Raw genomic sequence first — 14,500 nt, 5'->3', positions numbered from 1 at the left:
TAACCAAACTTAAGAATTGCTAATTGTATAGTTATGATTAAGCAATGGTGCCTCTTTCAAAATTGTGAATGCCATAGCATTTAGCTTAACACATGAACCAATTCAATCACTGGAAAGCTGTTGCATGATGCTCAGGTGACCTATAAGGCCTTTGGGCCTCTTGTTTTTCTTTATGCTTATTTTTTATCGAAGCTGCACAGTTCATCGATTGCCTGTAGTTTATATGTTTGTGAACGTACCATATGAATGACACTTGAAAAATAAAAGTTTATGTACTGGATATTTTATGACTCCCGAATGACAGTTGATTGTGCTTGCAAATTCTTGCCGTTTAAAAATATATGACGTGAAGAAAACGAAAATGTATTTCAATGAAATGGATGAAGGAAATGGAGATAACGAACAGTATTCAATATCTAAGTCCATAAAACACTACAAACTATGAGCAGAGCAAACACGGACCTCTAAAACATCAGGTGCCATATTTACCATTACTAACTTTCTGTCGACGCAGGACCTCGGTTTATACATGTAGGTCTCATTCGAAGAACCGGTCTCTAACAGTTTGAGTAAAACCTGGTCATTCAGCAACAGAGCAAACGCATTAAGTACTGCACACACGGGTGACATCTCTATGATTGATGCTGAAAAATCTACAGATTATTCGAAATGACGGAGAAAAAATTCCATCTTAGAAAAATCATCTAAGAAATACTTTTAATTTAGATGTATCAATGAAAACTTTACATTTAATGGAAATCAAGATATTGCTTAATTAAACAAAAGTGTTAGAGACAAAGGTATATGGCCGAAGTTAGGGACCTTTCATTGATACTTCGGGCGCGGGAAAGAACGATAATTTATCAAAGATTTAATTGCAAAAGCTATATTGGTATTGGTTAAAATTTACACACACACACACACCCACACACCCACACACACACACACACACACACAATGTATGAATTGACGAGTTTACCTATTTCAAAAATAAACGGGTGTCTTCTTTAAGCCTTTTGAGTACCTTGTGGTCATATTTGATAGCTGAAAGGTTTCTCGAGATATCAGCTTCATTTATATAATTTTTAAATTTATGACCTTGACCTCTGGCCTTTTGACCTCAAAATTAAAAGGGATCTTCATTAGCCCATAGGGATTTTATAAAATTTCATGATTGCAAAAGCTCAAAGGATTTTCTATTCATTACCTCATAAAGAAATTAAAAGTCTTGTAAAACTATAGCTAGAGAGACAGACAGAGAGACCGAAATTAAAATTTCCCACTTTCAGCGGGGGACAGCACTCATAGAATATTTTGTACATAATGATTAGTCGCGGTGGACAGTGGTTGCTTTTGGTTCGGAGTAAGGATTTTTTTCTTACGTTGTGGGTTGAAAGATGTTTTTGGACATTGATTTTAAAAAGGATAAATTTGAATGTGAAGTCCCATGTCTGAATAAAATTTGGTGCGAAAATGATCCTTCACTGCTCAAAAGCCTTAAAGGGCCTGGGGGGTTGGAGCCTTTTTCAGACTATTTTGACCTTCTTTAGAAGGAGAGCTCCAAGATATACAAATTGATCAAATTTTAAAACTAAATTATGAAATTTTTCTTTGCGAAATGATAATTGAAAGCTTAAGATATATAAAAAATAAGTTATATCTGGTGGTTAATTTGTTGAGTTAGCCTCCTTAAGTGCCGAGCATAGATCAAAATTTGCAACTGTACATCGGAAAGTGATGGTGTCTCCATATGAGTGAAAAATTCTCGAGAGGAACTTTAAACAACAAACAAAAAAATGTAGCCATACATATCTTTGATTTACGTCGTTTGAAAGATGATGTTTGAAATTTGTACAATATTCATGAACATACCAAGGCTTGCAATAGCAAAATTATTTGCGATAGTATGTTTTTTTTAAAGGCGTAAAGTAGCCTTAGTTATCTCATCAAAGTTTACTCAGTGCATACATGTACATGTTTGTCTTTATAATGTATGAACTTGAATTGCTGGAATAATCACGTCGACATGTCGAAAACACCTCAATATCTTGGCAATTATATATTTGAAATATTAAACTCCGCAGACATTTCACATTTCGGAGTTGAACTTCAGAGTTCCATGATATTTGAGATGTATTGACAAGATTGGAAATTTGAAGCTTAGTCATTTACCATCTGTTATAGTCAACACATTTGATGATAGAAGATTAATTAAAAAAATATGTCTGGAAAAACATGAAATGGAATTCCTCGCTTGAAATTCATTTAAAATCCACCTCAGCTTCGCCCTGATGCACAATGTACGTGCATGTAAATTATGTAAAACAAAATACTAATAGTGTTCAAATCTTGTGTGGATCACACTTCATTCTATGATAAATGGACCAATTCAAGATACAAAACATGAAAAAAAAAAGTCTTACAAAACAAAATGAATATCGAAAATCTTGCGTATGTGTGCAAAAAAAAAACTACACATAAGTAAATCTACACACGTAAGTAAAATTTGCAGATGAGTAAATCCGTTCATACGACAAAAATTGCACACGTAAGTATATTTACTTATGTGTAAAATATACAGAGGTATGTAAATCATGTCGTATGAATGGGGTATTACAAAACAAAATGAATATCGTGATTCTCTGAAGGACGTATCAGTGAACTTGGGGAAAAACGTCCACAAATGAAGATCTGCACATTAATATATTTTGATGAGAGACGATTCTTTAGAAAAGGGTGTCTGTGAAAACATTAAATGGAATTCCTCGTTTGAAATTCATTTTCAATCCACCTCAGCTTCGCTCTGAAGCACAGTGTATGTAACTCATGTAAAACCTATTTTATCTTTTTTGAGAAGTTGTTCTCTTTTTAACTATGAGTGGTAGAGAGACAGACATAAAACAAAATTAATAGTCAAATACATATCAATAGTTTTCATATCTTGCTCAGAACCTACTGACTTTTGCGAAAAAATACTCATCTGTTAGTTATAGTTAAGGTACATTTGATCGAGTGTATCATGGATAATCAAGGGGGCGGTGACGAGTTTGCGAAGCAAACGAGTCTCCGCCCCCTTGATTATCCATGATTCACGAGATAAAATGTAATTTAACTGACTTGTATCAATAAACCAATCAGAAAGCTTGAAATATTAGGGCGAAAATTTTCCATGAAACAGCGTGGGAATTTATTCCGGAAAATAACCCGCGAAAATATCGGGGGTTTTCGTAATAGAGGCGCGAAAGTATTGGCAGCATTCGATAGATTTCGTTATCATTTCCTGCGCTGCAACCGGCATATTACTGTTCCTATAGACTTTCGGGACATTCCGTAGTCATTTCACGCTAATTCTTTGTGACATTCTACGCATTTAGTCATTTATGTAGATTAAGTTGAGGAGGATGGACGTATTAGGCCTAGACGATTTGCATTTGTCGACTATTAACCTGGGCGATTTAGGAGATTCAGACTTTTTAAACATGTGTGGAGTTACTGACGAAGATATCGAACTCTCGCAGGTATGTGATGAAATTGAAGAAGAAAATGCCATATCCGAGGGTCTATGTGAAGTGCTGAATTTAAATCGTGTCGAAAATATGTACAGTGAAATTGGTACCGAATTTGGGTCTTTCAACCTAGATACAGTGGACCCGGTAGCTGATATTTCCGATGCAAAGCCTCGACCAGTAAAATCGGAACCTGGTGATGATAACGGTGAACGGTTCGGAAAACCGGTGACAGATGATGAAATTTCAAAATTGATTGCGTCGAACGAGAATGCTAACACCAAGAAAAATACCACCTGGGCTCTCAAGGTTTTCGAGAAAAACGTAATAGTAATTCCATTGATGAAATACCACTCTTACATTTAATGATGGCAGAACAGTTGAATTTCTACTTGGGGCGCTTTATTGTGGAAACTCGGAGAAAATTGAATATCCTCCCCGATCTCTGTACCTTATATCGTGTGGGATATTGCTCCACCTCAGAAATAAAAACGTTTTCGACAAAAACATTTTGGACAATAATGACCCAAGGTTTAGTGAATTCCGGAAAATTCTTGACAGCAAAATGAAAGACCTTCTGAAGCGCGGGTTTGGAACGGCGATTAAGCAAGCTGAGCCCATTATGCCACAGGATGAGGAAAGCATGTGGGAGAAAGGTGTATTTGGGGATGGCAGTTCCGAAAGTCTTCAACATACCATGTTTTTCTATAACTGTAAACTCTTTGGTATAAGGGGGCATGACGAGCATCACGAACTTGATTGTAGTCAGTTTGTTCTTGGGGAGGACAGCTCTGGAAAATACGTGGAATTCATTGGACGTGCCAGCAAGACTTGCAAGGGTGGATTGGCCCAAAAGCAGCTGACAAACAAGCAGATTCGACATTATAGTCCACCTGGTAAGATACGATTTCATTTAGTATATAATTTAATTTTAATTTCAGAATTATATGTGCATGACTAATTACGTAACGACTCGGAAATATTCATGAATAACATAACCCATATGGCACCTCATTTTATTTATTACTATTGATATTAATCATTCAATTTAGGTGAACGTTGCATCGTCGACTTTTACAAGACTTGTTTGGCTAGCCTTGGTAACGAGGGACCATTTTATCGACATCCGCTGCAGGGACATCCGCCGAAATACGGAAACCAGGTTGTAGGTGTAAACAAGCTCAAGACCATGATGAAAACGATCTGCGCAAAAGCTGGACTGTCTGGACAATACAGTAACCATTCTGGAAAACGCACATGTGCCACTCAATTATATATGGCAGGGTTGGACGAGCAAGAAATAATGAGGAGAACAGGGCATCGATCGGAGAAAGCAGTCCGTAAATATAAAAAACCCTTGTGACGAAATTTCCAGAAAGGTGTCGAAAGTACTCGATCCCGGAATGCCACAGTCGCGAGAGAAAAGAAAGCGCGAGGAGTCCGACATGGAAAGTGAAAATGAAGGCCATCTAAAGAAAACACCCCGAGTTTTTGGTTCCGATATAACAAATGGACAACACTTTCATAACTGTAATATTTCTTTCAATTTTTAAGAATTGAGACTTGCTAAAAGAAAGTATGTAAATGCAAGTTTTTGGGCAAAAAAGTTCAGTTTACCGATTAATGTTACAAGAAGTAATAAAAAATGTTGTTAAAATCGTGTTCCTATCTTCAAAAGAAGGTGGGGCTTCCTAAGACTTAGTAAGAAGTTATTGTACAGTTTTGAACCTTTTCTGTACAATAACTACCTGATATTCGAAGTTATTGTATGTTTGGAAGCTCCACCCCCTTGGTGTATCAAGATTTAATGAACTGCTGCCAGTAAAGGAAAATACACAGGTTCGTAATACAACTATAAATATAATATGCAAAGAGATGTTCAGGACAGATGATACGTTCCTCAATAATGTAACACCTTTGGTATATTTTTTTCCAAGATTTTGTCGTGGAAGGATTGATACTTTAATAATTATGCTTACTCACAAAAAAGAGGTATCTTTCCAGCTGGCATTTGTGCAAGGTTGAAGAGGGTAGTTTTCTTATATAATCTTTTTCGGAAAAAAACCCAATTTTCCAAAATCAAATATTTCAATGTGTCCTCTAAAAAAAAAAGATTAGAAACTGGTTAAGAAATCACAATGCAATTAAAATTTTGAATATTTTAATACATTAAAAAAATAAACAAACAGATATTTGAGGAATGTATCGTCTGACCTTAAAACGTTTTCTTTAACGTTAACACGACCTGCACACACTTCCGAATTCTTCTTCTTTAAACGTAATGGATTTTCGATTTTTATTGAAAAGTCTCGTCAAGATGATTCCATGAACAGATTGGTCAAATCTATGACACGCAGATGGTCTTTTTGGATCCGTGCAGTACAAAAAACGTCTAGCATTAGGAAAATCCATGCAACCATAATGTAGTGCACATGATACCATTGGACGCAGTAACATTTTTAATGTAAATTCAGTTCGCTTTATAAGAATCCACCCAGTCTGGACTTCCGGATAATTAAACATGCAAGGTTCCTCTTTTAAGAAGTCAAATAATCGTCGATGTGTTCGAACAGTTATGGAACCGTCTCCTTCGAGGCTTTGAATCTTAGTACGTCTTGCTCGTTCAAATAACTGATTATATTTTTCACTGAAACGGATCGACGCGTCCACCCACATGACAAAATCATATTCCTGTAACATCATCTGAAGAATAATGGGCTTCCAGGTATATCCTTGCAAACGTTTTACATGGGGTGGGAATTTCTCTAAAGGAAATTTCCTAACATCACACTTACATTTCCTCCGCAGATCAGTTCTGTGGGCTTTTGATAACCCTAAATCGAACACTATTAACTTTATCTCTGGATATTCTTTTCGGGGATGAATGTTGATGGAATGGAGTAGTCCAATAAATTCGACAAAATGGTTTTCTGAGATCCCCGATACAATCACAGGTATGGAGCTATTTTGTTTTTGATTTATCAAAGTATTTATACCCTGATCGTCAAGTTGAAGACGATGTAAGTACTCAGTTGGCACAGTAAACTTGTAATTCTTCACAACGTTAATATTTTCTTCCATCGAGGTTGGGAAGCTTCTATTTTTGAAATTTTGACATGCTTCTAATGGTGCACTCTGTTGTACTTGTGTCTTTGATCCTTCTGTGGAAGGTTTTTGTACAGGCACATTGCGTCCTACATGGATATCTCTTTCTTGAATAGCTGTTTTCATATTATACAATTCTTTCTGAAACTGAACTTCTGATCTCGATTTCCACATTTTCAAGCTATGAGTTAAGAGACTAAGAGCAATTACACTTAATAAGGTCTTCCATATGCGTTGCCTCGGGATGTTTTCCATCTCTGAAAGAAACATGCTTAAAACTTAAGCCTTTTTGCCATTTTTTTTTAATATCAAGTAAAAAGAATATTCTTTATCGTAGCTTCAGATCATACGAATACATGAAGTTACATCCAAATGACGTCAGCGAAAATTCTATTCCTTTTGAAATTTGTTTAAGACTTCATAAAAATTCTCATAACCATGGTTTGATCCTTGCAATTTACTCGTTTTCGTTTTGGATTATATATTGATTATTGATCATAGTCAGACATTCAATTTTTTCTTGTAGGATGCATCCAAGACATACACATTAAAGTTAATAGTAAAAATTAAAATACGAATGCTATGAAAATAATACCGTACATCACTATTCAAATTGGTTTAGTTGATAATTAAAGAATTGAAAATTGATTTAAAAAAAAAAAGTGAGGCGTGATAGTGCAGATATTCAAGTTGCATTTCCGGGTTAAAATGTTTTACACATTTGAATTTGTAGTGTATATCACCTATTCTCAGAATAAGTTGATATTTTCAAGCACAGTTTGTGAAAATATTTTTTGTTTATTTTAAACATTTTGGTTTTACTTTATGTATTTCACCAGTTTGTACACAAAATAAATGTAAAATATATGAATCCATAAGTATCTCCCTTCAAAATGATATGTAATTTACGTTGCCACAATTATATTAATGATAAACCCAAGAAATTTTCATTAGAATTAATAAAAAATATAGAAAAAATGTGTTTTTAATCAATAGAACTACTTTCATTTAAAACATATCCTAAACTTAATCAATTTAGAACATTTACCATCATAACACAACCCAATTAACGTATAACACTAATTGTTCATTTCAAAAATTCTTCTTTCGTTTATCTTTTAAGTTAAAACATAACTTTGAATATCATCATTATTTATAGAATTTTAATAAATGAAAAGTTGATTTAAATCATACTCGATATTATACCCAAAACACAGTTTTGTTAAAGATAACATCAAAAGAGAAACACAAAATGTCAATACTGTAACGTAGATTACAGGGGATACAACGTAGATTACAAAAACATCATTTAGTATACAAGTTAACCGTAAAATACTTAAACCTTTGAATATATGGATGAGGTTTTATAGACAAAATAATTTAAAAATATTTCCCTATACTTGGTCAATATTGTTGTTTTTGATATCCCTATTATCTGAGATAATACGTAAGCTACGGTATCGACACTGTATGTTTACTTACTTTATTAATAGTAATACATGTAAGCACAATTTAAATCTTGAGCTAACTTTCTGAATAAAATGATGAAATTACATGGTAGACAGAAATTTTCGTGTATATAAATCATTGCTTGATAAGTGATTAACAATCAAGCCAAGAACGTAGCTTACAGTGTTTTTACTGTTTGATTACATGTTCGTGCTGAAAGTTTTTAATGATAAAAAATTTACGAAGGGTGAACTTATCTAACATATGATCTAGAGCATTAGAATTAAATCAAAATTAATTAAAAATATAATTTAAAACAAAATTTGATGACAGATATTTTATTGGGGCGTTATTTGGCGTTGGAATTCGCAGCTTAACAGCTTTAGTGGGCATGTCGCACAGTCATCAGAAGTAGATGGTCATATACAGTGCAAAATCATTACTCAACATCTTCATAATTTCATAGAAAAAAAAGAATCTAAACAGCTTGTCTCTAACATTTTATCAATAGTATTAAGCAACGTAAATTACTTCTTGTTTATAAATAGGTAAAATCATAAGTTTTTGTGCTGACTTCTGTAATCGTTCGATCGAGAAAAGACTGTCCACACAATGCATTAAAAAACAAACACACAGAAATCTAGATATATATTTTCCGTAATAGTATTTGCACGACCACTATCACGATCATGTAGCTTACCTGCTTAAAACGACGGATCAAAGATACAGAATACAGGTGCTTGTACGCGATATTTTGATCCTAGTGTATATTGACTCAAATATTAATTGACAGATCAATAAAACTCAGTTCATTTCTGAATGTTAATATGCGAGATACAAGATAATTAAGACTGAAGAAGACACATTTATAATCGGCAACATAGCTTACGCACTTAAGTGACATTAAGTCAAGTTGATAAATGAATTCGGGATATGGTCGTACACATTTTAGTACTTATTTAAAATAATTGTATATTTATGTGTTATGAAAGTAAGATGTAATGAAGAGTTCTAGAAACATACTGAAGATTTTATAAATGCGGAAACTTAAGATACCCGCTTGGCGACATGCAAAATTTGACAAAACTTATTAGTTTTCTGCTTTGGATTTTAAAAAATATCGATTTCTGAAAGGGTTTTTGTTCTCAGTCCGTGTGTATAGTTAATCTGAATGAAAAATAATGCATACAACTTTTTAAATACGTCAAGTAGGGTGAGGATCGAGACATGCATTTTATCAAAAAGCCCACTTAATATGAGAATGGGTGATATGTGTAGCTTAAAATAATATACATGTAATATCAAATCCCAGACATCTTAAATCACAAAAACATTTGTTTCACCATCTTATAATTTTTATGTCAAACTAGTTTCAAAATCACATTATCATTTTTCTATTAATTAGTGTCATTGTGATCAAAGTGAAGAGAAAAATCAATTTTTATTTAAAAACAAATATTAACTTTTATTAAAGTCATAAACGTAAATATCATATAATTACATTTTATCTAATAATGCATTAAAATACGATGACCATATTTCATTTGGAATGTATACAAGTAAAAATACCTTGTCAATATATTCTGTAGCAATTCCTCTCCGTGTCATATATTTGCTCTTTGCTTGAAGAGCCTGGGTTATTCAGTAAATTGACCATTGGTTACATCCCTATTACGCCCTACCTATACACAGCTACCATGTACACTTATTAACGCTGTGTTGATATCACCTGTGTATATTGATTTGAGCTGGATAAATGTAACCACTCCGCCAAATGCTTTATGGGTATAAACAGTAAATATATCAAGAATTCTCAAAGGGTATACATGTCATGAACTCAATTTCTTGCCGTATATATTGCCAATAGTGAAAAAAATCTGAATATACTAATCCTTGTTAATATTAATCAAAGGTATTTCTTTACTGTTTCTAAAAAAAACAAAATTTATAATTTAAAAAAAAAAAATCAGGAAGATTTTACGGAAGCTTACTCACAGACTTTTTATTAAAACTTTCAAAATTATTTTTTTTGTTTAATGAATTGTCAAGTTTAATTTATTTTAATTTTTTTTAAAATAATTCCTTTAGGTTTATGTCTTTTTTTTTTAAATATTGGTATGACGAATTCATATCTTACACTTAAAAGGATATTGTATTTATTATAGGGAATTCAATAGTTTGCCATTACAACACATTGAGTTCATTTAATCTTACTTTTGACATATCGAAAAATAATAATGAGTTCGATATAATGAAATCTCAAATTTGTTTAACTAAACTTAACATCTTTACACGGATATAATACTGATTACAAGTTGTTTGTTTTTTTTTCCATTCATCAGAACTATAAATTTGACTTAACAAAATTAGTTCTTCACATCGATTTGGAAAATAGTGATTCTGATATGAATTCAATATTTTTTTGACAAAGAACAAGGTTCACTTTTGCTTTATTTGGCCCTGTGAATTTCTGAAAAACTGACACTGCACAGTTTTAAAATGACGTCATTTTCTGGCTAGTCAATGTATTATGACGTCACGAAATGCGTCAATTTCCTCATATTCTGAAAAAGTCTACAAAAACAGTCAATTTTTAAAGCTAGTTTTTTTATATTTGATATATAGAGCGCAACCTCTGATCTAAAATATACAACTAGTAAATGATAGAACTGTTTCTGAGGATTAATGGACAAGTTTTATTTTTTAGATCAGAGAGTGCGCTCATATTATTTTTATTCACTGAAAGTACTCAATTATACCTCAGCTGTTTACCTAAAAATTCAAGAACATTGCAATTTCATAAAGCCAGTTCTCCTAGACCTGGACTCTTAGAAGAATTTTTTTTAATAGGATATGAAAGCACCAAGTCTCTACTTTATTTTAATTCTTCAAATAGAAAATTAAGTGTTGATCAATTTATTGGTATATCTACTGGGCCATTTTATGCATATAGTGAACCGACTTCTTTGTCAAACATCTGTGAAGAGGACCGAAACATGGAACCCTGGAAACTCCAGAGGTGCGATCTGGTGCCTAGAAAGAATAAGCATCTCCTTTTGACCGCGTGACACTCGCCGTTTACCCTATGTAAGGATCAAATAGATGGAGCATTCTGTAGTCAAATTCAGAACAAATACAAAGGCTTAGCAATTACTGTGAAACAAGTGTATTTTTTGTTATTTTGCATTTATAGACTAGTATACAGCTGTGTAGTCGGTAAAAATCCAAATATGAGACAGACTCTGTGATGTGTGTATCTTCACGTTCCTGGGATATTTAAAAGTAATACAAATCGACATTTTGTTTATTGGTAATCCATGTGCAGTATATTTCTAAATAAGGAGTTGAAAGCAACAGTAAGTGTTTGTTTTTATTCTATTTACATAGTATGCAGACACTTTAGACTATTTAAAGTTTAGCAGAAAACTCGCGCTCCAACTGTAACTTTGATGTTGTATTATGCATACAATCACCTTACGATAGTTATTAATTTTAGCCTTTATTGGCAAAGTGTAAACAAATGTCAATAAAATATATACAGTGTTTTATTGTTTAAACGTACACGTCTCATACATTTTTTAACATTCGTCACAATCACTTTGCCTTCAATTCAAGAACAGAATTGAACAAAAACATTAATACATATATTTAATACAATAAATGGAAATCATACGATAAAATTGTGTAAATAATCAATATATTACTAAAATATATCAAAAGTATCTTGCTAAATTTGAATGGTTTACAAAAACAAATCATTTGCAGTTCTTATGTCATTTTATGAATATAAAGTTAAAAGTTTATTTTTAGATTCGATCACAGACTTTCCACGTGACATACTCTGTCCAATGAGATCCATTCTACAAGGAATCCACGTCAAATACCACCTGGCAGCCCATTTCAAGAATACCAATGTAATCCACTACACGAGAAATGGCCCTCACATATTTTGGGTGTTTGCAAATATTCTGCTCTCCTAAGAACGTTAGAATATTTTCCCTTTGGCTATAAAGAGAAATAATGCCTATGAAAAGTAACGATGCAAAAGAAACAGTTTTATTGTGGGTAGTTAAAAATGTTTTAGTTCTCCCTTCGAGTAATATCCCTTGGTTGTCATACTGAAGGTCAAACTACCATTAATTCTTAAGAAAAAAACATGATCTTTCCCATAATCTAGTACGGCGAGTTTAATTTGGTTGAATACTGAAGTAATATTTGGCTTGTTCTCCTCAAATATGGCAACCAACGGGAAGTGGCTCTTACTTATTCCATCGAAAATGGTCTATTGTAAAAAATTTCAATAGATACTTACGCACAGAGCTCTGGCAGTGGAATGTTGTATATAGTGTCTTCGAGATATGTTCTAACAAAATCGATGCATGCATCTAAAAGAAATAATATGATGGACATCATAAATGAGCAGTAAGATAAGTTTAATAAATATGAGATTTTCCTGCAAATATCAATATACAGTGAATGTTAGTTTGTTACTTTTTGCTAAGCCTTTGTAAAATTTATGTATATTGTCATAGATCTGAATGTTTTGATTTCATTTTCATCTTTGAAAATTCGTGTGAAATACAGGTACAATTAATATGAAAAATTTAATTAAAAACATGGTGGTAAAAAAGTCCATTGTACAGGTATGCAATATCATCCTGTAAAAATCATAAGAGGTCGCTACATGTACGTTTTTAAAGTTGACAAAATAATGTATAATATAATAAACAGACGAAATGTAAAATGTTAACAAAGCCCTGTCTAAGTTATTAACATATGATGTTGAGTTATAGACGTAACTGTTACTAAATTAAGAAGTTAATCTTAATAGGTTATAGGTATTTAAATATCTGGTTTCTATAAAAGGAACAAACGCCCACTTTATGATTACAAGTTAGATAAAAATGAGATTTTACTCAATTCTTGAGCCCCGTCTCTCCTTTAAATGGAGTTAGTAATTTTTTCAGAATAGTTAATATGTTCATCTATATCTACGAAATTCAAGTACCAAACATGTCCAAAGTCGACAAACGTCTTTGTATTTATCATTAGGGCCGACAACTTTTAAGTGTTTTGGGTTTGAAGTCAATTGAATAGCGGAGTTTTTAATTGTGTTTATGCATGGTATAGAATACTAATTATATTTCAGATCAAAAATGAATAAAGCAGTACAAAGTAATGACTGGTTTAAAAATATTTTTACTTTGGGGGGAATTATTTTTCATAGCTGAAAATATTGTCTCCAAATATGGAATGTTTGAAATATGAGGATTCTTAAAGAACATATATTTAATACGATTTTGAAGTGTAAAAATTTTCAAAACATAAGAGAAAATAAAAAGCGATAGCATACGAAAAATAGTATTCTAATGTATTGTTGCCCATAGAGAAAGTCTGCTGATTTCAAAATAAAATAAAATAGTGAAATTAATCAAAAATTAATTCAAATGCAACTGATTCTTAAACAAAAATGATAGGTTAAATAAATATAGAAAGATATTGAAGAGAATATCTATCAGGTATTGACCACCAGCCTTCTGAAACCTTCACAGCTATCATTATCATTTCTTTTTACTAAGTACTGTATAAATCATTAAATGTTTCTTTTAATAGCAGTAAATCAGATGTCCTAGGTACCTTCCAGCCGATTTCATTTACAAATGAAGCTTATTAAAAACCTAGGCACATTGAAAGAAGTAACTTTAAGGTATTTCAAAATAATTTTTTCTTAACTAGATATTGTCATCATAAAAACGAATTATCTCCAAGATTTTAAAAAAGGAAGTTTTACTTAATATATTTTTATTCCAATAAATAAAAAAAATATGCTTACCGGCGTCTACTTGTGACATCAATGCAAGAAGCATTAGCAGTACTCCGAGCAGAAGGTTTTTCATTGTCTTTTTTTGCAATTGTGCGACACCAAGTCTCCGAATGAATCTTGTCAAATAAAGTCCGTAAATTTATAGAACAATATGTTTACGGTTCTCATGCGAATAACAGTTTCTTATAAAGATTGACAACAGTAATCGAAAAATAGCCCTCCTTTATTTAAAGTACCCACACAAACCAGAGAAATATATTGCTGTAATTTCCAGAACATTATATCTGTAGATAAAATAAATAATTGGATTATCGGCTGAGATAAGCAGTTTCAAGGTTGCAAGTTTTGGTACCAAATTCTCATCATTGGGCGGGAAAGAGCGTACTGGGTTTCCCCAAATCCCGATAAACACGCCAATCAATATTAACTCCGAAGAAAACAGGTAATTAATGTCATTAGCCCGTCCCTTCTCATGACTGACTCACATGGTCAGGGCCCCGTTATAGAAATGAAAGGTTATCTTCCAATTTTGCGAAACGTGCAAAATAACAAGTACATTGTGATGCTGAAGTTGTAATGGAAAGCCTCATTGTTTAAATGTATCTTGCACTTCCTC

The 14,500-nt window shown here is 32.6% G+C and overlaps 1 pseudogene; it reads left to right on the top strand.

Annotated features, from left to right (window-relative positions):
* Positions 1-3,401: 3,401 nt before the first annotated feature.
* LOC134242132 (uncharacterized) lies at positions 3,402-5,059 on the top strand (annotated as a pseudogene).
* Positions 5,060-14,500: the final 9,441 nt, after the last annotated feature.

This window comes from Saccostrea cucullata, unplaced genomic scaffold (assembly GCF_032062105.1).
Source record: "Saccostrea cucullata isolate Sc308-1 unplaced genomic scaffold, CSIRO_AGI_Scuc_v1 ctg269, whole genome shotgun sequence".
Taxonomy (NCBI): Eukaryota; Metazoa; Mollusca; class Bivalvia; order Ostreida; family Ostreidae; genus Saccostrea; species Saccostrea cuccullata.
Note: the sequence above shows the minus strand (reverse complement) of the source record. Positions and strands in the feature narration are given on the sequence as shown.